Source organism: Pinus tabuliformis, chromosome X (genome assembly GCF_031772625.1).
Source record: "Pinus tabuliformis cultivar Carrire ecotype Pingquan chromosome X, CPIR1, whole genome shotgun sequence".
In the NCBI taxonomy this organism is placed as follows: Eukaryota; Viridiplantae; Streptophyta; class Pinopsida; order Pinales; family Pinaceae; genus Pinus; species Pinus tabuliformis.
Window position 1 is genome coordinate 494576228 of NC_142308.1, and position 23092 is coordinate 494599319.

Sequence of the window (23092 nt, forward strand, 5' to 3'; positions counted from 1 at the left end):
GGGTCTCTCCAGTGTGAAGTTACAATTAGACCTCACACCATTTGGGATAGGAGCCCCATGAGTGTTTCCACTCTTAGTTATCAAATGAGAAGGTTTCATAGTGGGACAAGAATGAAATGCTCAGGCAGTGAAAGAAATTCAACCCAATTTTGAAAAATTACACAAATAAGTACAAACAAGTCTCAGCAACATTAAGAAGAGATCTGCCATGAGAGGGATTAGTGAGCTAAAACCCCATCAGACATACAATAAACACGAACATGCCAGAAGTTAATTGCAAAGTAGTTCCCAATAAGTCACTGAGATGGAATGGAACAAGTAAACACATATTCGAAAGAAAACATACATGCAACATCTATGTCCCAATCCATAGCATATTTCATATATGAAAGTGCACATACAAATATAGTGAAGTATCAGACAACTAATACAACCACCATGAGTAAGAATGGGAATAAATGTCAAATAAAGAGAGCATATTATTATTTTTGTTGCAACTTCAGTACATATCTTGAAATTTTTCAAAACCCAATAGTGGAAGATGGGATGCTCATATCATTGCCCAATGCCAAAACCCTAGCCCCACTGCAAACCCACTATACTAGCTGCCAAGAGTTGAGTGGCTCTAGCTTTCAAGCATCAATCAACTATCTAGTCCTAGCCTCTACTCAAGTGCCAAATTCCCCACTCAGTGAGGCATGAGGGTACATTTATAGATATGAGGTGACTGTTCACCTATCGTGACCCTTGACCTCCCCAGATGACTCTTGAACTTCCTCACTACTCTCTCATGCCAGCTACTCAGTACATGCTCAATTGATATTGACACGACCATTAGCACGGTGATGAGAACCTTTACATATTTATAGAAGAGAGGATGTAAGGAGAAAAGGAATGTTTTGAGAAACCCTAGTGTTGGATCTTGTTGCTGCCATTGTCATGAAACCCTGAAGAAATGAATTGTTGGAGTCTTTGTCATTGCACCTTGCATACATCTAATAACCTCTTGTTGTTTTGTTCTTCATTGAAACCTTAGTTGTGTGGCTTCCTCGGAAACCCTAGCTTCCTTTTCTAGGTCAACATTCTTGTCCTGTCACTCTATGCCTGCAAGAAGATAACATTGGTCAGGCCTATTTATAACAAAGAATGATATTGGAAATACAGCTAACTAATTGAAAGAATGACATTGATAAATAATTAATTAAGACTCCTGTGTGGTCAATTGTTGTGCCAAAATATTATCAATGCATGTGGCCTTGGAGGGTGGCTTTTATAGGGTCTCCTTGCACTTCTTCAATCAATGTTTTGTCCATTGGCCTATTAAGGAATGAGAGTTGAATGTAGCTCTACTGCTTTGCAGAGCCAAGGGGCATAGTACTATACAAATGGATGATATCATTCATTATATTTTCAGGCTTGCTTAGCCGATTACGATCATTAGTGGTTGTTAATAAGAGCCTCAAGGGTTAAATCACTACCATCTAATTTTCCCAAGAAGGTATAAGAATCATCCACTTCTTTAGTTGCCTCCCATTCCCAAAAATTGAGACATGAGACAGAGGTTTTCCTTGGTGGCTTGATAAAGGCTGAACATGCACAATCACACCAATTACTCTTAAGGTGACTATGAAACTATGTAGTATCACTGAATCCCCATAAAGTTGTTGGACACCATAATGCTACGTGAACATCATTCATGTTTATTGGATCAGTTGTCAATTCTAAGAGCGTGACATCATTTAGGCCACTTGTTTGGTCAATAAGATTGTGCAATAGAAACCCATTCCATGCCAACTATTATACAAATCGTTAAGCAAGGGCCTTCCCATGATTACAACAAACAAAAACGTGTATAACTCCCTCTTATCCGGAGGAACTATTGGATAAATCTAGCTTTCCGTTATTCTTGCCAATGTTATTCCATATATTATTTTAGTTGAATCTCAACAAGTTCAAATAGTCTCAATGGGAGTTCCATGTTAATTGTGGAGTTAACTAAACAAATCCCAATCCTATGAAGTCACAAGGGATGCATGTGAGGTAGGGATCAATAGAAAGAGGGTGTGACTAGTAGGAAGACTTGCGACCTCTTCATGGGGATGTGACCTTGTGGGATGGTGACTTGCAGAAAAGTCGCATAGTCATAACATACTATAGGTTGAATCTCCCAGTCATTTGTATGGGGTTCTATAACGCGACTCTATGACTTCGAGAAAGGTTGCATCATAACACTATGTGGTGTTTAGTCAATTTAGTGTCCTAAATTTCTTTGCATAAATTATCAACTGAGGTTCGTAAGCTGATGAAGTGTAGTGCACTGTATGTGCTTAGTTAACCCTTCTTACTTCATTGTTTTGTACTTTATATTGTTTTGGGGGTTTTTGTTCTTTTATTCCTAATGATGTACAATTTGAACTATGAGAAACTGAATCTAAACTTCCTAAAGGTGAACCCAAGAGCTTAAAACTAGTCAAAATCTAAGTTAAAAGAAGAAAAAAAACAGAGCATCTGTCCTATCTTCTCATCTAATCCTAATTCATGAATCTAATTCTTAAAACCAAATGGTAAAGTTGTAAGTCATGTTGAAATAAATATAGGGAATGAAATTAACTGAAGTACTTCTAGTTACTCTAACCTTCAATTTTGAAAGATAACATCCTTGAGATGGAGTTCAAGCAACTTTTGTACTTCATGATCTAGAAGAAAAAAACTAAATAAAGGCATGTAGAAGGTAACTGATAGGTTTCAACCCTTATGTAAAGTGAATGTTTAACAATTTAGTTTAGGATGGATATCAGCTTGAAATGGTGACCAAAAACATTCACTAATACAGTGCATTGACAACCTGAACTAGGAAATAAATAACAAAAATAGTGAGTAAACTAATCAACAATGCATCCTCATTACTTTCAATCTTACTCTGTTTAGAAACAAATTCGTTTCCTTTATGAAATGGATTGGAGAAACAAGACTACACAATTGAATTCTAACATTATGCTACTGATCAAAACTAAAAGAAATCAAACTACAAGAAATCAACCTAAGTTACAAACACTGCTAAAAGAAAATGATGAAATTAAAATTGAACAAACAAAACAAATGAAAAGAAAACCTCCTTCAGCGCAGGGGCCCTCTGTAACTGATTGGGTTGAGTTGCTAACTTAATTCAAAATGGTCCTTCAAATGATCATCAGTCAACACACGGCTTCGTATTATAAAATAGGAAAAAATTCCAAAATTACAGAGCTGATAAGTCTAAACTTAATACATCAAAAACTTTGAACCCTTTCTGGTTCTGTACAACTGGTATTTAAAAGAAAATATTCATAACTGTCTATTGGGTCCCTATAATACTAGTGATTACCCCATTACTATTGTAGTTATACCCCTTATTTATATTGTTGTGCCCCTATTACCCCCATATTGTTATTTCTGTGCCCCATAGAATCCCTCTATTGTTATTTTTGTGGCTTTATATTATTATTGTTAGGTCGGCTGGATTATATTGTCACTCCTTAGACTCCTATATATAGAAAGTAGGTTTTGTCATTTGAATCATCCAAGAATTGTTCATTTATGTAATGTAAAGGAGGTTGCCCCCTCGAAGAGGCTGAATTCTAAGGCGTTGATCTATCTTTTCTATCTTTTCTTGAGCAGGTTTCATAACATTTGGTATCAAAGCTTTGGATTCTAGGGTTTCGCTGCTCCAAACAGGTCATCGTGGCATTTTTACTATAACTTTGTTTTTGTGATGTTTCAGAAGATGCAAAAAAAACCCATTTGAGAAGAAATCGCGTTGAACCTTGGGTCTGAATTTCAGAGCTTTTCGCGTGATATTTACAGAGATATGATTTGAGGAAGTTGGTCTTTTTGTAGACTCCTGAATTACATTCAAAACAGGTGACCTGGGGAAAATCGTCATAACTTTCTCTCTGGGGATCGGATTGAAATTTCGTAAGAAGGTACAGAAAGAGGACGGACTGTAGTTTCTTGTATGCATTTTTCAGATCCAAGATCAAAACGGTGACTCGTGGCACGTCATACAAGTTCGCTCTACTGAACTAGTCTATAATCAAGTCACTGTGGGAGATTTCACATAATTCTTCCTTGGAGAATCCAATTTGGGTCAGACTTGTGGCATTGGAAAGAGGACATAGAGGGCTACTGCAGGTCACAAATTTAGAACTAGATGATCGAAAAGTACAGAGATACATCAGAGGCAATATTGAGCTCCTACAAAGTGAAAAAAGGTGTGTAGATTTTCTTAAATTTTTGCTTAAGCTTGGTTTGAAAATTTATTTTGAAGAAATTCAAAGGGCATAATGGAGCATTATTATTGGTAACTGATGCCCTGAGGAAAGAAAATGCAAACACCTAGTAAGGAACCTGAAAGCTCTAGCATGACTCATGAAGAAGAAGAAGAAATGCTATATGATATATCAAAATTACAAGAACAAGTGCAACGAGTGTCACTTGCACAAAAAACAACAGAATCTAAAATGGATGGTTTAAGGAAAGATGTAGAAGCTAAGATGTATGGTTTAAATAAAGGTGTAGAAGCTAAGATGGATGGCATGGAAACTAAGGTGAATGGCATGGACACTAAAATTGATGGCATGGATGATAAGATGGAAGAATTGAAGATAAATATGAATAAGTTGCTACAAGAAATGGTCACTAATGGTGAAAGGGTACTAAAGGAAACTCATGATGAGAACAAAAGAAATGTTAATCATGATTCCATAGACTCTAATGTTGGATCAAAGACTCACCATGTTCCAAAAATCGATATGAGGAAGTTTGATGGCAAGGATCCCGCCACATGGATATTACAGATGGAGCAATTCTTCGATCTCAATAATGTGCAAAACACACAAAAGGTACGTATGGCAACTGTATATTTGGAACCAAATCAGTTTGTATGGTATCAATGGCTTTGTTCTCGTAAACAATTTATCACTTGGGCAATTTTTACGGAAGAATTGATAGCACATTATGAGGATACAAAAAGCAACACTTTTTTTAGCCAATTGATAAGTCTCAAACAAAAGGGTTCAATAATGGAGCACATTGAGGAGTTCCAAAAATTGAACATAAGGGTAAAAGATATTCCAGAGGAGCATAGGATTGATGTGTTCATAGGGTCTTTAAAGGATAATATCCAACATGATGTTCGCCTTTGGGAACCTGATTCATTAGAGAAGGCATTCAGGTTAGCAAGAAAAATGGAAAGCAAAATTATGGCAACTAGGAAGCATACCACTCACAACTATAAAGACGGAAGTGTTGTTGCCCCTAGTCTTCCACAACCTACAAGGTTGACACCACAACAATTGGAAGAAAAAAGAGCAAAAGGGCTTTGTTACAATTGTGATAGCAAATACACAAAAGGTCATAAGTGTGCTGAGAAGAAATTATTCTACATAGATTGTGAAGAGGAAGAAGAAAAGGAGCAAGAAAGGTCAAAAGAAGAGGATATACTCCAGGAACAAAGCCTAGATGAAGAACAAATAAATCCGACCATATCTTGTAATGCATTGGCGGGAATTACCACTCCTCAAACCATCAAGATAGAAGGACAAATCAAGAAGAAAAAGGTAATAGTGTTGATTGATTCAGGAAGCACCCACAATTTTATTCATTGTAGGGTAGCAAAAGAATTGAATTGCTTCCTATATCCAGCACCAGAGTGTCAAGTGATGATTGCAAATGGAGGAACAATAAATTTCTCTGGAAAGTGCCATAATATCAAGCTATCCATGGGAGAATATGTATTGACTAGCCCAATGCTTTCCATTCCAATGGGAGGTGCTGATGTTGTACTAGGAGTCCAATGGCTACAATCCTTGGGTACAATAGCTTTTAATTTTCAAGAACTTTTCATCAAATTTTCTACGGAAGGAAAGGAAGTTGAATTAAGGGGTATTGCAGGGAAACCAGGAAAGATAATCAGCTCTAATGGCATGACAAAGCTTCTAAAAAAGGAGCAAAGAGGTGTAATTGCACAATTATGTTCGCTAGATGTTTCCACATTGGAATCATCTATTTCTCCAGATCTCCAAAAAGTCTTGGACAATCATTCCAAGGTATTTGAGACTCCCAAAGGTCTCCCACCTATGCGTGATCATGATCATGCTATTCATCTGATTCCAGGAAGTGTTCCTCCAAACATCAGGCCGTACAGATATCCCTATGTCCAAAAAAGTGAAATTGAACGTATGGTTGCAGAAATGCTAGAGGCTGGTATAATTCAACCGAGTCAAAGTTCTTTCTCAGCTCCAGTAGTATTGGTGCACAAGAAGGATGGATCATGGCGCATGTGTCCGGATTATAGGGAGCTCAACAAGCTCACTATTAAAGATAAGTTCCCCATTCCTGTCATTGATGAATTACTGGATGAATTGCATGGATCAATTTACTTCACCAAGTTGGATCTTCGTTCAGGATATCATCAAATCAGAATGAAGATTGAAGACATTCCGAAAACGGCATTTAGAACTCATGAGGGTCATTATGAATTTTTGGTCATGCCTTTTGGCCTTACCAATGCACCTTCAACATTTCAAGGTTTGATGAATTCAATTTTCAAACCATTCCTTAGAAAATTTGTGTTAGTATTTTTTGATGATATACTAATCTACAGCAAGTCTTGGAAGGATCATGTTGAACATGTTGACAGGGTGCTACAACTATTGGAGGAGAAACAATTATATGCAAAAAGATCCAAATGTTTCTTTGGAGTCCAGGAGGTGGAATATTTGGGTCATATTGTATCTCATGAAGGAGTTAAGGTAGACCCTAGCAAAATTAAAGCCATTAAGGAATGGAAAATCCCCACATCCATAAAGCATCTGCGAGGATTTCTTGGGTTGACAGGGTATTATCGCAAGTTTGTTAAGAATTATGGGAGAATAGCAGCACCTCTAACAACATTATTGAAGAAAGATTCATTTTCATGGACTCCGGAAGCAACAAAGGCCTTTGAACATCTTAAAGAGGCAATGTGCCAAGCACCGGTCTTAGCTACACCGGACTTCACAAAAACCTTTATTGTGGAATGTGATGCTTCAGGAAATGGAATTGGTGCTGTTCTAATGCAAGATGAAAGACCCATTGCTTTTGAAAGTCGTCCAATCAAGGGAAAGTTTTTAAGCAAAGCTATTTATGAGAAGGAAATGTTGGCAATACTCCATGCACTTAAGAAATGGCGACCCTACCTAATGGGAAGACACTTCAAGGTAAAAACGGATCATGATAGCCTTAAATACTTTTTAGAACAAAGATTATCCTCTGAAGAGCAACAAAAGTGGGTCACAAAGATGTTGGGTTATGACTTTGAAATCATCTACAAAAAAGGGAAGCAAAATGTGGTGGCAGATGCACTCTCAAGAAAGGATGAGGATGTGGAAGCATTGTTGTGTGCCATTTCTATTATCCAACCAGATTGGATAAACGAAGCAAGGGAGGAATGGAAGAATGACGAAGAAGTGTGGGCACTTATTCAAAAGCTACAACAAGATTCCAGTACTTCTGATACATTTAGCTGGAAAAATGATTCGTTATGGTACAAAGATCGCTTATACCTCTGTAAGAATTCCCAGCTAAAACAAAAGATTCTTATGGAATTGCACACTTCTCCCTTAGGAGGGCACTCAGGATTTTTAAAAACTTACCACAGGGTTAAGAAGGATTTTTTTGGGATGGCCTTAAATCAGATATTCAAAAGTTTGTGGCGGAATGTTTGGTTTGCCAACAAAATAAAGTTGAAACAATTAAGACACCGGGTCTATTACAACCTTTATCCATTCCAAGCCAACGTTGGGAGGAGGTTTCAATGGATTTTATCACAGGTTTACCCAAGTCTGAGGGAAAGAGTGTCATCATGGTGGTAGTTGACAGACTTACCAAGTATGCACACTTTTGTGCATTATCACATCCATTTAAAGCCAGTACAGTTTCTACTGCATTTATGGAAACAGTTCAAAAGCTACATGGAAACCCAAAGATTATTGTAAGTGACAGAGATCCCATTTTCACTGGAAATTTTTGGACAGAATTATTTTCTTGTCTTGGTACTCAGTTAGCTCATAGCTCATCTTATCATCCTCAATCTGATGGGCAAACTGAGATAGTAAACAAATGTTTGGAAGGATATCTTCGTTGCTTTGTATCTGATAAACAGACACAATGGGTCAAATGGTTGCCTCTGGCTGAATGGTGGTATAACACTTCCTTCCATACAGCAACAAAAATGACCCCATTTATGGCACTTTATGGGTATCAACCACCATCCATCACATCATATTTAAGAGAAAATTCTAAGGTTCAGGCAGTGGAACATCACATCGAACATCAACAACAAGTCCTCCAACTCTTAAAGGATAACCTCGTGTTGGCACAAAATAGAATGAAACAACAGGCAGATCAACATCGCAGTGAAAGAAGTTTTGATGTAGGTGATTGGGTATTCCTACGGCTACAACCATATAAGCAAATGTCCCTAAAGCAAGCTAAGAAGGATAATAAATTATCACCAAAGTATTATGGTCCGTACAAGGTGTTGCAAAAGATTGGTACTATGGCATACAAATTGGAGCTTCCTGCAGCTTCTCGATTGCACCCAGTTTTCCATGTTTCATGTTTAAAGAAGGTTATAGGCGACAAGCTCCCAATTCAAACAATATTGCCAGAACTTGACGAGGAAGGAAAAATTATATTGGAACCGGAAGCAGTCACAGAAACAAGAACTCGACAGCTACGAAATCGATCAATTTCAGAGTATCTTATCAAGTGGAAGAACTTATTCGCTGAAGATTCCACATGGGAGGATGAGAATTTTATGCAGAAGTATCCAAAACTACTCAAGCGTTGAGGACAACACTTTTTTGAAGGAGAGGGGCATGTTGGGTCCCTATAATACTAGTGATTACCCCATTACTATTGTAGTTATACCCCTTATTTATATTGTTGTGCCCCTGTTACCCCCATATTGTTATTTCTGTGCCCCATAGAATCCCTCTATTGTTATTTTTGTGGCTTTATATTATTATTGTTAGGTCGGCTGGATTATATTGTGACTCAGACTCCTATATATAGAAAGGATGTTTTGTTATTTGAATCATCCAAGAATTGTTCATTTATGTAATGTAAAGGAGGTTGCCCCCTCGAAGAGGCTGAATTCTAAGGCGTTGATCTATCTTTTCTATCTTTTCTTGAGCTGGTTTCATAACACTGTCTTTTGAGGAAAATTAGCTACAAGTGGTCTACACGTATCACAACTGGACTTCGTAAATGTTTGATCAGCTACAGGTGACTTGAATTCGTACAAGGTGGTTGCACAGAACCATTGACATGGGTGGCTGATCCGATTTAATGCTTCAACAAAACTGTTGGATTTATTAATTAACCAAGAAAGGGTGGACAAAGAGTCCTATTTCTTCTAGGTTTCATATGTTTGACTCCACCTTTGACTATGGTCTTGAGCTAGCTTTTTTATTGATCTGGGCTGGGTGACTAGGATAGGATCCATGTCGAGACAATTCCAGAGATGCCCATGTGACCAGTTTCTTCATTTGACACTTGTAACCTGCTAAACCATGGAAGTAGCTACGGAACACACAGTTAGCTACAGAATAGGCTACGTTCTGTAGCTAATTTGCAAAAAATGATTCAAATAGAAAAAACATAAAAGTATAACATGTCAATCATTTAATGTCCTCCTTGAGACAAAATCTATCATTTATTAGTGATGGGGATCTGTCTTTTTATAACAAGGGAAATAAGTGATAAAAGTTGTCAAGGAGAGGGTAATTCTGAGGTTCAACATACCCCCACTACAAAATCATTGCATGTCCCCATGCAATTTTGCCAAAAATGTGAACTCTTCTTTCCTATTGCATCTACTCAGGCACCTCTGCTAGTACATCTAACTTTCTTCTCTTGCTCCTCTTTGAAGTGATTGCCATCCTAGGTTTCTGCATGAGAAGTTTGTATTTTAAGTTGATGACTGTTCTGTTCAAGTTTCTATTCTTCCTCTTCAACTTCCTATTCTTCTTGTACCATAGCCCTAGGTGCAGTATTGTATTATCATGAATGGCTTTATCCAATTTTGTTTGTTCCTTCAGTGTTTCATTTTCTTCCTTGATATGCATGTTCAATATCTCTAACTCATAGATTTCTTGTTTGAGTGAGTCAGTTAGAGGTTCTTATGGATTGACAGGTTGTTCTAGATTGGTTGAGGATTCTTGATTCATTGAGACACTTTTCTTCTATAGTGACTCTATGCAATCATAAATTTGTTGCTACACTGGATCTATGCCTAGAGATCCTTTGCTAGGGCTACCTTCGAAATACTGTTTAGGAGAGTTTTGAGGACTATGTGTAAATGGAACATTATTAGGAGATGGTACTAGGGTTTCTTCTTCTAGATTTATGAACTCTGTTCCCTTTGATGATACCTTCTTTACCATACCTCGGAGTCTAGAGCTCCTTCTAAGTTGTAGGGGGCTTATGTTCTCCTCCTTTGTACCCTTTTTCTCCTTTCCTATCTTTTCATTTCTCTTGATTTGTTTTCTAATCTCTGTCAATTTTTCAGAGATTAATTGTTCATCATCTTGTTGTAATGAAGATTCAGGTTTGTTTCCACTAATTCTACCAACTTTCTTTTTTATCTTCCCTTTTTTCTTTATCTTCTCCCTGATCTTTGTCTCAGAGACTGACTCTTCATCATTTTTCAATGTGGAGGACTCAGGTTTGCTTTGAATGGTCATACTGGTCTTTTTCCTCTTACTCCTTCCGACATTACCCTCTTCAGGTGATTCTAATGCCTCTTGGAAATAGTTTCTTACCAAGAAGTTTTCCCAAGTATCTCCTATTATTTTCAAACGAAACTCAACCAATATTTTTACCATCCCATGATGGTACATAGTTGTGTCTATGAATTCTATTTTCTTCTATACATTTGAAGCCATCCTCCTTAAACTGTTTTAGAAGGAAGAAAGGGAGGTTGATGTTTCCATTTTCTAGAAATTTCATCAATAAACGTATATGATAAACATACATGCATCCGAATCTTTCCTCACAGGTAATAAATTTTTGTAATATCAAAAGCATGCTTCTCCATTTATTTTTAAGTGTTGAAATAGGAATTCCTTTTCTAAACACAGTGACATCCATACCTGGGTTCCTGAGGATTACCTTCCATGATTCACTATGAATTTTTTTTTTAAACCATCTCTCACCAAGTCTTGGACGTTCTGTAGCCTCTTCTATGTAAGATTCTGTTACTGCAAAATTAATATCTCCAATTTCTAATTATGTACCATCGAATGATCTAGCAAAATATTTTGTGATCTCTTTGTGGTAGCCATCAAAACTTTCAATGAAATTGAGCCATGCAACCTTTTGCATCATCTCCTTGAGTTGTGGGTATCTGTCCATATACTTTTCCCCTACGGGCTCTATCATGACAAAGAGTCCCATGGCCTCTGTTTCATAGAATTTTCTAACCTTTATAATTACTCTCCTAGTCTTTGAAATGGACTGACTACGAGTATGGTGAAAAAGAACTATGGGTTTGCGTGGAATAAGTAGAGAGTGAGGGTTTGGAGAGACATGAATACGCTGGTCACATCGTAGTTTTGACCGTTAACAGATGGATTTATTAGAGACTATTTAAGTACAGAGTATGGAGAATGTAGCAGAGGTGTGGTATGATGAAATTATTATAGACCGTTTGGTACCGAATGTGGAAGATGTGGTATCATGAAGTGGCAGTCAAATCAAATGATGACTTGTTAAGGAGACATACCATCATTCGTATTATACATGATTTATGTTTGTAACTTGTTGTTTGAAATAAATTTTGCATTTTACCTTTAGAACTTAACCTTTTGCTTGAGAATTCTTTTGGTGTTGATCCATAGGTACTTTGAACATGGTTGATATCCAAAACTTGATTCTTCAATTTCCCTGCATTCATGATTTATTTGTGAGCTTTACAATTGTGCCAAAGCTAATCAGTAAGCTGTATGTGTAGTTTTCTTTCGAAGTTCTCGCATCCATAATTGTTTGAATCGACATTTTGAGCCATCCACCGTGGCTCATCATTAGGATAGGTGAGCCATAGTGGATGGCTCAAAACGTCGATTCAAACAATTATGGATGCGAGAACTCTGGAAGAAAACTACACACAAAGTACTAATTGCAAAAGCCTCAAAACAATAAGTAATTTGTAGCTGCAGAATCAGATTAGCTACGGAATGGGATCAGCCGCAAAATGTGAAAAGAAGGAAAAGTGAAATATGGCTATGGAATATGAGTGTAAAAATAAAATGGAAATGAGTTATGACAGTGACATGGAATGAGATGTAAGATAAAATGGAAAATAGGGTGAAATGGGGTAAAACTATAAAAATATAAAATGTAAATGAAATATGACAGTGAGATAAAGTGGAATTATAAAAAAAATGAAAACAGAATGAGATGGAATGAGATGATGAATTTGCAGCTTCTAAACTACAAATGAATGTAGCTTTTTGTCACTACTTATTACAGAAAGGAAATGGAAAATATAGGATGTCAGAAATCTTTGATTTTCACCCTATATTTTCTGTATAAGTATGCCAATCAATGATTGGTTTTCAACCTTATACAATTTATTATTATTATTATTATTATTATTTATTTATCATTTTTTTTTAGGGAAAATAAAGACTAAGTTAGTGGAGAAGAAGAATTCTTCTTCACTAGCTTCATTTCAGAGTTATTCTAGAAAATCTTAATGAACTCCTCTCTTGAAATTGGTTTCTGATATATCTTCAACCGATGACCATTCACAAGAAGAGGTATTTTGCTTCCATATATCATCCTTATCTTTACTGCTCTATTATTAAAGACTTCTTCAATATCATTTGGCCCAAGCCAATGAATTTGAAACTTCCCTTGAAAATCTTTGAACTTTGAATTGAACAACAGTGCCCAATCTCCTGCTTAAAACTTCTTCTCCTTAATATATTTATCATGCCATTTAGCCCTCTGTTGTTGGACTATACTGGTTCTTTGAACTGCATATTTCTTGGTTTCATCAAGTTCCTTGAGTTGCTCCAATCTATGTTTCTATGCCTCTGATAAATCTAGTCCCAATTAGACTGCCATCTTGAAGGTTTTGATTTGAAACTCTATAGGAAATAAGGCTTGTTTCCCATAAACAAGTTCACAGGGTGTATGTCTTGTTGTGTTCCTCCATGTAGTTCTATAGGCCCATAAGGCTTCGGGAAGTCTTTCTGCCTAATCTCTTCTATGTAGATGCACAATCTTAGTGAGAATTCCTTCAACCACCTTATTTGTACATTCAACTTTACCATTTGCTTGTGGATGATAGAGAGTAGATTTCCTATGTTTGATATTGTAATTTTCCACAAGAACCTTCACCATTTTAGATGTAAATTGAGATCCTTGATCTGTCATAATTTCTCTTGGAACACCAAAACGAGTGAATATGTCCTCAAAAAGAAAATTAACTACATATTTTTCATTAGCAAAAGGTAAGGCTTTGGCCTCTACCCATTTAACGATATAATCAGTGCATACCAATATATACTTCTTTTGCTTAGATGGAGGACTAATTGGTCCAACAAAATCCAAGGCCCATTTTTCAAAAGGTTCAATGAGTACCTGAATTTGTAGTGGCATTTCATTTGAAGGAGTAGGTTTCCCTACCCTTTGATAGTTGTCACACCTCCTGACATATTATTTTGCATCTTTGAAGATGGATGGCCAATAATATCCTAAACAAAGGAATTTAAAGGTTGTCCTCTTGTCAGCAAAGTGTCCACCACATGGCTCATCATGACATGCCTTAAGAATCTCAGGCATTTCATCTTCCTTAACACATCTTCTGATCATAAGATCTGGGCCTGTTTTATACAATTCATTAGTGTTCCATGAGTATATTGCACTTATCGGAATGATTTTTCTTTTATGCCTAGGAAACAAACGTGAAGGAAATTTCCCTATGACTAAGTAATTAGCAATATCTGCAAACCAAGGAGTTTGAGTAGTCATTGCAAAAGATATTCATCAGGAAACTTATCTTCAACTGGAGTGTCATCTTTGATATTTTGAATTCTGGACAAGAAATCAACAACCGTGTTTTGCTTTCCAGGTCTATCTAGCACAGTAATATTGAATTCTTGCAAGAGTAAAAGCCATCTTGTAACTCTGCCATCAGTAATAAGTTTATTCATTAAGTATCTAATTGTAGAGTGATCTGTATGAACGAAGGTTTCATAGCCTGTTATATAATGTTTGAACTTCTTGATTGCATGAACAACAACTAAAAATTCCTTTTCAATTACAGTATAATTCAACTCAGTGGGAGTCAAATTCTTACTTGTATAGTAGATGGCATAGGGAATCAAATCTTTTTGTCCTAAAATAGCTCCTAGAGCTGTATCTGAAGCATCTGTTGAAATGTGAAAAGGTAGTTTCCAATTTGGACCTCTCAAGATGGGTGCTTCAGAAATTTTTGTTTTTAAAATCTCAAATGCTAACTGGCAGTCAGGATTCCAATTGAATTCACAATCCTTGGTGAGTAATTTGAAGAGTGGGGATGCTATCCTATAAATCCTAGAAAACTTCGAACATCCTTTTGGCAATTTGGAATTGATAATTTAGAGATGACTTCAACTTTAGATTTATCAACTTTAATCCCATCTCCTGAAATGTGATGCCCTAAAACAATACCTTCTGTAAACATCATAAAACATTTTTCATGGCTTAGTGAAAGGTTTGATCCTTACATCTTTTAAGAAACTTTTCCAAATTTTTCAAAGCTTCTTCAAATGTATTCCCATAGACTATAAAGTCACCCATATATACCTCTACATAATCATGTATTAGATTAGAAAAAATTCTAGTACTGCTCTTTGGAATGTTGTAGGTGCATTACATAACCCAAAAGGAAGTACTCAGTAGGCATAGGTTCCCCATGGACAAGTAAATGTGGTTTTATCTTGATCTTCAGGTGCCACCTGAATCTAATTATAACCACTAAAACCATCTAAGAATGAGAAATACTTCTTACCTGCTAATGTATCTAACACTTGATCTATAAAGGGAAAAGGAAAATGATCTTTAAGGGTAGCTTTATTCAATTCTCGATAATCAATGCACACCCTCCATTTACCATTCCTTTTAGGAACAATCACTAAAGGGGAAACCCATTGGCTATCTGAAATTGGGTAAATGAAGTTTACATTCAGCAGTTTTTGCAGCTCTTCTTTCACAATTTCCCTAAGATTTGGATTCATCCTTCTCTGAGGTTGTCTGATAAGTCTACAATTTTCCTCAATGTAGATGTGATGTATACAAGTCTTCAAACTAATTCCTTTCATGTCAGTATATTCCCATGCATATGCAGCAAAATGTTGTTGTAATGTCTTGATTAGCTTTTCCCGTTGTAATTTCTCCAAGTTATTGTTTATGTTCAATGTTCTCCCTAGAAAGATTTCAATTGTAGAGCTACCAAATTCTTCCATAGTGTTAGAGTCGGTCTTGTCAGTCCCCCATCAGAGATAAAAACTCTTTTTGCATTTCATTTTTAGGCATCTCACTCAATTCATTTAGTTGCATTCCGCTAGGGGCATGCCATAATCTGACGGAAGGGTCTTGTCAGTCATTACTTTGTATCTGTTGGCTTGTGTCTAATCATTAAAGTTCATCAAAATTCATCGAAGTCAGTGTTTCAGTCATTCATAGTCATGCATGGTCTTCTGGTTAGCAAAGAGATTTTTAGAGTTTTTTAGGTCTAGGGTTTAGTTGATTTAGTCCTCAAAATGTCCAATAAAGCCAACAGGTGAGAGGGAGGTTCGGATTTTCATCATTAATAATGCTCAGGGATGATTCCTCTTCAAAACTCTGTTTTGAAGAGGAAATTGTCAAATTAATTGTTTGTAATGAGTATGTCTTTTTAAAGGTCCTCCGTCATGAATTACTTCAACTGCAACCTCGGGTCATCCTTTGCCGAAGACATGCCACCATCTCCTGCAAGAATCAACCAAAAATCCATCGTTTCAGCCAAAAATCAAAGTGAAGAAATGCCAATTCTGACATGAAGAAATCAAAGCTATGGCTTGATATACATATTTCTATATTTATTCATGTCATTTGCACTCAAGAGGTCGATTGAAATTGGAGTTTAGTAGGAGAGAGGGAAAACTTGTGAATTTTCAAGCTATGACTGTGCTTAGTGTGTGCGCGGTGCATAGGCTGGGTGTCGCGGCACACTGGGGAGGCGCGGCGCACTCGGCGTGACCGCGCAGTGCATTTTAACACGGGTGCGGTGCACCCAGGAGGCGCAGCGCATTGGGCCTCCCGTGCGGCGCATATAGCCAGAGGCCTGAAAAAGGGTCCAAACTCATCCAAATCACCCAGAGACCGCACAGATTTGCCAAATCACACTATGGATGCAAGCATAGCAGCAAGGTTCGGACATATTGGATTCTACGGTTCGGAAATTCATCAGCAGTCTGATATATCATGAAGCTTCAATACAGTACAGATAAGGCAAGTCCTGAATCGAATCTATGCGCCTATCAAGAGAACTGGGGCAATCATCAATCAGGCAGTTGTAGAAGAGCAGATTATACTTGATCCAATCTAGAAGGTCAAAAATGGATTCAAAAAACTTGAAAACCGAGGTTTACGATAAGGAGAAAGAATTGGTCTCCAAATTGCCCAAGGGCTGATCTCCCAAGTTCATGGTGGTTGTCTGCGCGGACTCGCGAGTATGCCCGACTTATGTTCTCAAATTCAATCTGGGGAATCATTCGTCGTGCGCAACGTCACAAACATGGTTCCTCCCTATGAGCAGAGTGGTTTTCCAGGATTGGGCTATGCTGTGGAGTATGCTGTTTTGCATCTCAAGGTGAAGAATATACTGGTGATAGGCCATAGCTACTGTGGAGGAATCAACGCGCTTATGTCACTACCATACGATGGCACCCAAAACTCTCTATGGAATCATTTCAGAAGCCAATTAAAATGAAGCATCTATAAGCCTGATCTCAAACCAAGCACCAGATCCAGAGATTTCATTGCAATTGTAACAATTCACCAGGTATCAAGGCTGAGAATCTACAATGGAGTGTTTTAATAAACAAATAAACAAAACATCAATTAAGGGGAAAGCCAAAATTAAAGCGAAAATATCTACCACAGCAGAGAGAATGGAAATAATATAGAGCATACAACGGCTATGGAATGCTCTCAGGACACGTTGGGAGATATGCCTGTAAAACTAGACATCTGGATGCTGATTATAAAAAATTGGTTTTAATTCAAATGGGGAAGGTGAAAAGTAAAAAACCAAATGCCACAAAGACATCTACCGTGGCAAAGAAATATGAACAGATGGTCTATTTCTGACTTCAGTTACGATTTAGAAGGGACGTACAGCTACAGTTTCTGCCTCTTCATTGGTTATCAACAGATTTCACATGTAATGCTGCCCCTTTTCAGAACAGATGGTTGGCTCTTCATCTTTTGTTTGTTAATAATGATTAAATAATCCCTCATTTTGTGTCGATCTATTTTCCCACAGATAGTTTTATTTATTGTATGAAAAATCATTTGTAAGGGGTTGGAATTTCTGGGAGAAGTGTGCAGGAAAAATCCAGCGATTTCATTGTACAGTTTTGGCAGAGGATTAATGAAAAGATGCAACTCTTATTTATGAGATTCATGTGGTGTGAGTTTGGCATCAGTGTTTTCTTACTGTTTCATATGTGTCTTGTGATGTTTTACATTTCATTCATAATCATTTCCAGCTAAATGCTTTTAGGTAAGAAAGGTAGAATTCAGTTTACTACTCTGCCTTGGGAAAGAGTTCATGTTCTGTGTGGCTTCTTCTGTCTGAAAAGGATTCATCACATATGCCCTTTTCAGCCTCTCAACTATCTTTCCACTCCATATTATTCAAATTTGATTTCTAGACTTCCTGCCTATCTTGCCTCATGAAACAATCTGTCTTTGATTTTATTTCTCAAGCTTATACTGTTCTTTGTCCCATATAGCCCTAAAATCTCAGTCATTTATTAAACTACCTCTTTCATATGTATTTACTAGCCTAAAATCAGTTTCCCATTTCAAGTCATCTCAAGCCTCACTGAAATACTTTTCGCTGAGATTGACCCAGAGAGAGCCCTCTCCTGTCCTCGTAGGGCTAGCTACGATGCCTAGCGTGGTTTGATGTTGAACCTAGAAGCTTTCCTTTTCAGCCTGAGGCAAATCTAGGCTCTAACATAGTGGCGACCATACTGGGGAAGAAAATGGTTTGCTTGTTGATGTCATTTGTTTTATAGCTACAGACGGAGCCTGAAGTTATGCTAGGTAGCCTTCGAAACGCTTTTGGCTTTGCATTAGCGGAAGTAGATAAACGCTGCTTCAGTCAATCTCCAGTCTAGCTTGTAAACGTGACATCTAACTTGTTAATTTCCCCAGTACATGTATCAAGTTCAGATTTGATTGTTGATAGTGGACAACGATCAGACACAGCAAGGCTGAAATCATTCACTTGGCGACTTCATTCACTGAAAATCCAGAAATCAATGCTTCAAGGTGACTCCACTGCAGGAAGATTAGTATCTTTAAGGTTTTCAAGATGGATTAGGCTGCAAGAAGATACGCTCCCATGAGCGGAAATCACATCCCAGGTTTTCCAAATAAAATGCCCAAGGTGGATTGGCTTCAGAATTTTCCTATGTTCAGAAATGTGGAAGGTAATGACGTTTCTCTTCATTTGGTGAAATTTCACATTCATGTGCAAAAATTAAAGATCAATTTTCCTGAAGACTGTTTGATGAAAATGTTTATGGCTACTCTGGAAGACGAAGCCTGATCTTGGTATGAAAGTTTGCCACCTGCTTCTATTTATTGTTTAAAATATTTTCATGCAATATTCTTTGAAAGGTATAAAGAATCATATCCATCCTTGGCTTTAGTTCAAGACTGTTGTAGCCATGTTCATAGTTTTATTGAAGATCTTGAGAATTTTTATGGACATGATGACTTGATGGATGGAGAAATCATGGAAGCCCTGTATGAAAATCCATTTTAGCAGCATAAAGACGATCATGAAAATTTGCAGCAGGATCAAGATTTTAGTACGGTGGAAGATGAAGGAGTTTTGCATCTTGACAGTCAATAGGAATTACATGAAATGGATCAGCAGTATGAGGAAAATTTGTACACTCCTTCACTTGAAATTAATGAAGACAATCACTGTTTGAGCAAGAGAAAACAAAAAGTATTATCTCCTCTGTCTGAAGACGAGATAGATCAACTCTTGAACGGTCATGTTCCAGCTCAAGTTAACGCAGATCTGCAGTGTGCACATGGTCAAGAAGGTGATGGTGGAACTTCTTCCTCTTCTGAAAAGGATGACAGTCTTGTAAGTAGCTTTATAGATCAGCAGGTTGAAGATGTCCATATAGCTGAAAGTGATGAAAGAAAAAGTGTCGTTTCAGATCTGTCCATAGAAGATGACAGCATGTATGAAAGTCAAGTTTCCATTTTAGAATGTGATAACGTTAAGTCAGCCATTTCAGATCTAGATTCATATTGTGATGACCAAGAATACCTTGTGCTGAATCTCACGAAGGAGAACTCTGCTGCTGAAAACATCTGGAATAAAGAAGACAGAGTTATGAATCCAAACATTCTCATGTCATCAGAACAAAGCCTTCATAAAGAGGTAATCCAGTCAGTTCATGAACGACAAGATGAGATCTTCGTTCAAGTAAGTGAAAAAGTTTCTCTGGATGAATTTGTGGTAGATGATAGAAATGATAGTATTGGGTTTCAAGAATCATCTGAAGTTTCTTTTCTCATGATTGATGAATGTAATGAGAAACATGAGAATCTGGCTGTCATATCATATGAAGATGACCTACAATATATTCAGACTGTAGAAGATCAAAACATTCAAGATTCCCTTTCAGATTCTTCTTCATATGTCTCATGTTTTGAAATATTCTTTGAAAAGGAAATCTGCTCATCTACTTGTTCAGAATTTTTTGAGAACCAGGAACATACTTTTACTAAAGTACATGATGAGGAAAGATCAGAATCAAAGGAGAAAGACACCTTGCTCTTTCAGTAGGAGGACAGACTTCATGTTTTTCAAGATCCTCTGGCAAATCTATTGCAGTCAGCAGTGAAGGTGATTATTGCAGTGTTCAGTGATGAAGGAGATCATGGTCAATTATGTTTTTGGATGCCTAGTTACAAGGATCTATTGTTGACCAAAAGATTTGATCAGGAGAATCAATCAAGAAGGCATCTGCTTGATTGGTTACATTGGCATTTTGATATAGTTTGATGGTATATTGTCTTGTAAGAAACGCAAGTGATCATGTACTACCACCAAGCTTTAATTTTTAAGTTCAGGTCTTAGTATTTTGAGTTAGTTTGTTAGAGTCAAGTTTTTTCAAGTCATTCTAGTTTGCATCAAGTTAGTTTGAGTCAAATTTTCAGTCAGTAAAGTAGTTGACAGTCTGGTGTTGATTTGGACTCCATTTCCCAATGGATGAAGGCACTGTCTGCTCACCCAAATATCTACAGTTCTTGGCACCTCCAAGGAGCTGGAGCTACCATCCCCATTGGAGCCAATGTTAGAGTCGGTCTTGTCAGTCCTCTGTCAGAGATAAAAACTCTTTTTGCATTTCATTTTCAGGCGTCTCACTCAATTCATTTAGTTTCATTCCGCTAGGGGCATGCCATAATCTGACGGAAGGGTCTTGTCAGTCATTACTTTGTATCTGCTGGCTTGTGTCTAATCATTAAAGTTCATCAAAATTCATCGAAGTCAGTGTTTCAGTCATTCATAGTCATGCATGGTCTTTTGGTTAGCAAAGAGTTTTTTAGAGTTTTTTAGAGTTTTTTAGGTCTAGGGTTTAGTTGATTTAGTCCTCAAAATTTCCAATAAAGCTAGCAGGCCAGAGGGAGGTTTGGATTTTCATCATTAATAATGCTCAGGGATGATTCCTCTTCAAAACTCTATTTTGAAGAGGAAATTGTCAAATTAATTGTTTGTAATGAGTATATATTTTTAAAGGTCCTCCATCATGAATTACTTCAACTATAGCCTTGGGTGATCCTTTCCCAAAGACATGCCACCATCTCCTGCAAGAATCAACCAAAAAGCCATCGTTTCAGCCAAAAATCAAAGTGAAGAAATGCCAATTCTGACGTGAAGAAATCAAAGCTATGGCTTGATATACATATTTCTATATTTATTCATGTCATTTGCACTCAAGAGGTTGATTGAAATCGGAGTTTAGTAGGAGAGAGGGAAAACTTGTGAATTTTCAAGCTATGACTATGCTTAGTGTGTGTGCGGCGCATAGGCTGGGTGTCATGGAGCACTGGGGAGGCGCGGCGCACTGGGCGCGACCGTGCAGTGCATTTTAACACGGGCGCGGCGCACCCAGGAGGCGTGGTGCATTGGGCCTCCCGTGCGGCGCATACAGCCAGAGGCCTGAAAAAGGGTCCAAACTCGTCCAAATCACCCAAAGACCACACGGATTTGCCAGATCACACTATGGATGCAAGCATAGTAGCAAGGTTCGGACGTATTGGATTCTATGGTTCGGAAATTCGTCAACAGTCTGATATATCACGAAGCTTCAATACAGTACAGATAAGGCAAGTCCCGAATCGAATCTGTGCGCCTATCAAGAGAATTGGGGCAATCATCAATCAGGCAGTTGCAGAAGAGCAGACTATAGTTGATCCAATCCAGAAGGTCAAAAATGGATTCAAAAAACTTCAAAACCGAGGTTTACGATAAGGAGAAAGAATTGGTCTCCAAATTGCCCAAGGGCCGATCTCCCAAGTTCATGGTGGTTGTCTGCGTGGACTCGCGAGTATGCCCGACCTATGTTCTCAAATTCAATCTGGGGGAGCATTCGTCGTGCGCAACGTCGTAAACATGGTTCCTCCCTACGAGCAGAGTGGTTTTCCAGGAGTGGGTTCTGCTGTGGAGTATGTTGTTTTGCATCTCAAGGTGAAGAATATACTGGTGATAGGCCATAGCTGCTGTGGAGGAATCAACGCACTTATGTCACTACCATACGATGGCACCCAAAACTTTCTATGGAATCATTTCAGAAGCCAATTAAAATGAAGCATCTATAAGCCTAATCTCAAACCAAGCACCCGATCCGGAGATTTCATTGCAATTGTAACAATTCATGAGGTATCAAGGCTGAGAATCTGCAATGGAGTGTTTTAATAAACAAATAAACAAAAAATCAATTAAGGGGAAAGCCAAAATTAAAGTGAAAATATCTACCACAGTAGAGAGAATGGAAATAATATAGAGCATATAGCGGCTATGGAATGCTCTCAAGACACGTTGGGAGATATGCCTATAAAACTAGACATCTGGATGTTGATTATAAAAAATTGGTTTTAATTCAAACGGGGAAGGTGAAAAGTCAAAGACCGAATGCCACAAAGACATCTACTGTGGCAAAGAAATAGGAACAGATGGACTATTTCTGACTTTAGTTATGATTCAGAAGGGATGTATAGCTACAATTTCCACCTCTTCATTGGTTATCAACATATCTCACATGTAACGCTGCCCCTTTTCAGAACAGATCGCTGGCTCTTCATCTTTTGTTTGTTAATAATGATTAAATAATCCATCATTTTGTTTCGATCTGTTTTCCACAGATAGTTTTATTTATTGTATGAAAAATCATTTGTAAGGGGTTGGAATTTTTCGGAGAAGTGTGGAGGAAAAATCCAGCGCTTTCATTGTACAGTTTTGGCAAAGGATTAATGAAAAGATGCAGCTCTGATTTATGAGATTCATGTGGTGTGAGTTCGGCATCAGTGTTTTCTTACTGTTTCATATGTGCCTTGTGATGTTTTACATTTCATTCATAATCATTTCCAGCTCAATGGTTTTAAGTAAGAAAGGTAGAATTCAGTTTACTGCTCTGCCTTGGGAAAGCGTTCATGTTCCATGTGGCTTCTTCTATATGAAAAGGATTCATCACGTATGTCCTTTTCAGCCACTCAA

The 23092-nt window shown here is 37.5% G+C and overlaps 2 pseudogenes; both read left to right on the forward strand.

The window, feature by feature from the left end:
• Positions 1 to 16462: 16462 nt before the first annotated feature.
• Positions 16463 to 17047, forward strand: LOC149140842 (carbonic anhydrase, chloroplastic pseudogene; annotated as a pseudogene).
• Positions 17048 to 21597: 4550 nt separating this feature from the next.
• On the forward strand, positions 21598 to 22186 carry LOC149140843 (carbonic anhydrase, chloroplastic pseudogene; annotated as a pseudogene).
• The last annotated feature ends 906 nt before the right edge of the window (positions 22187 to 23092 follow it).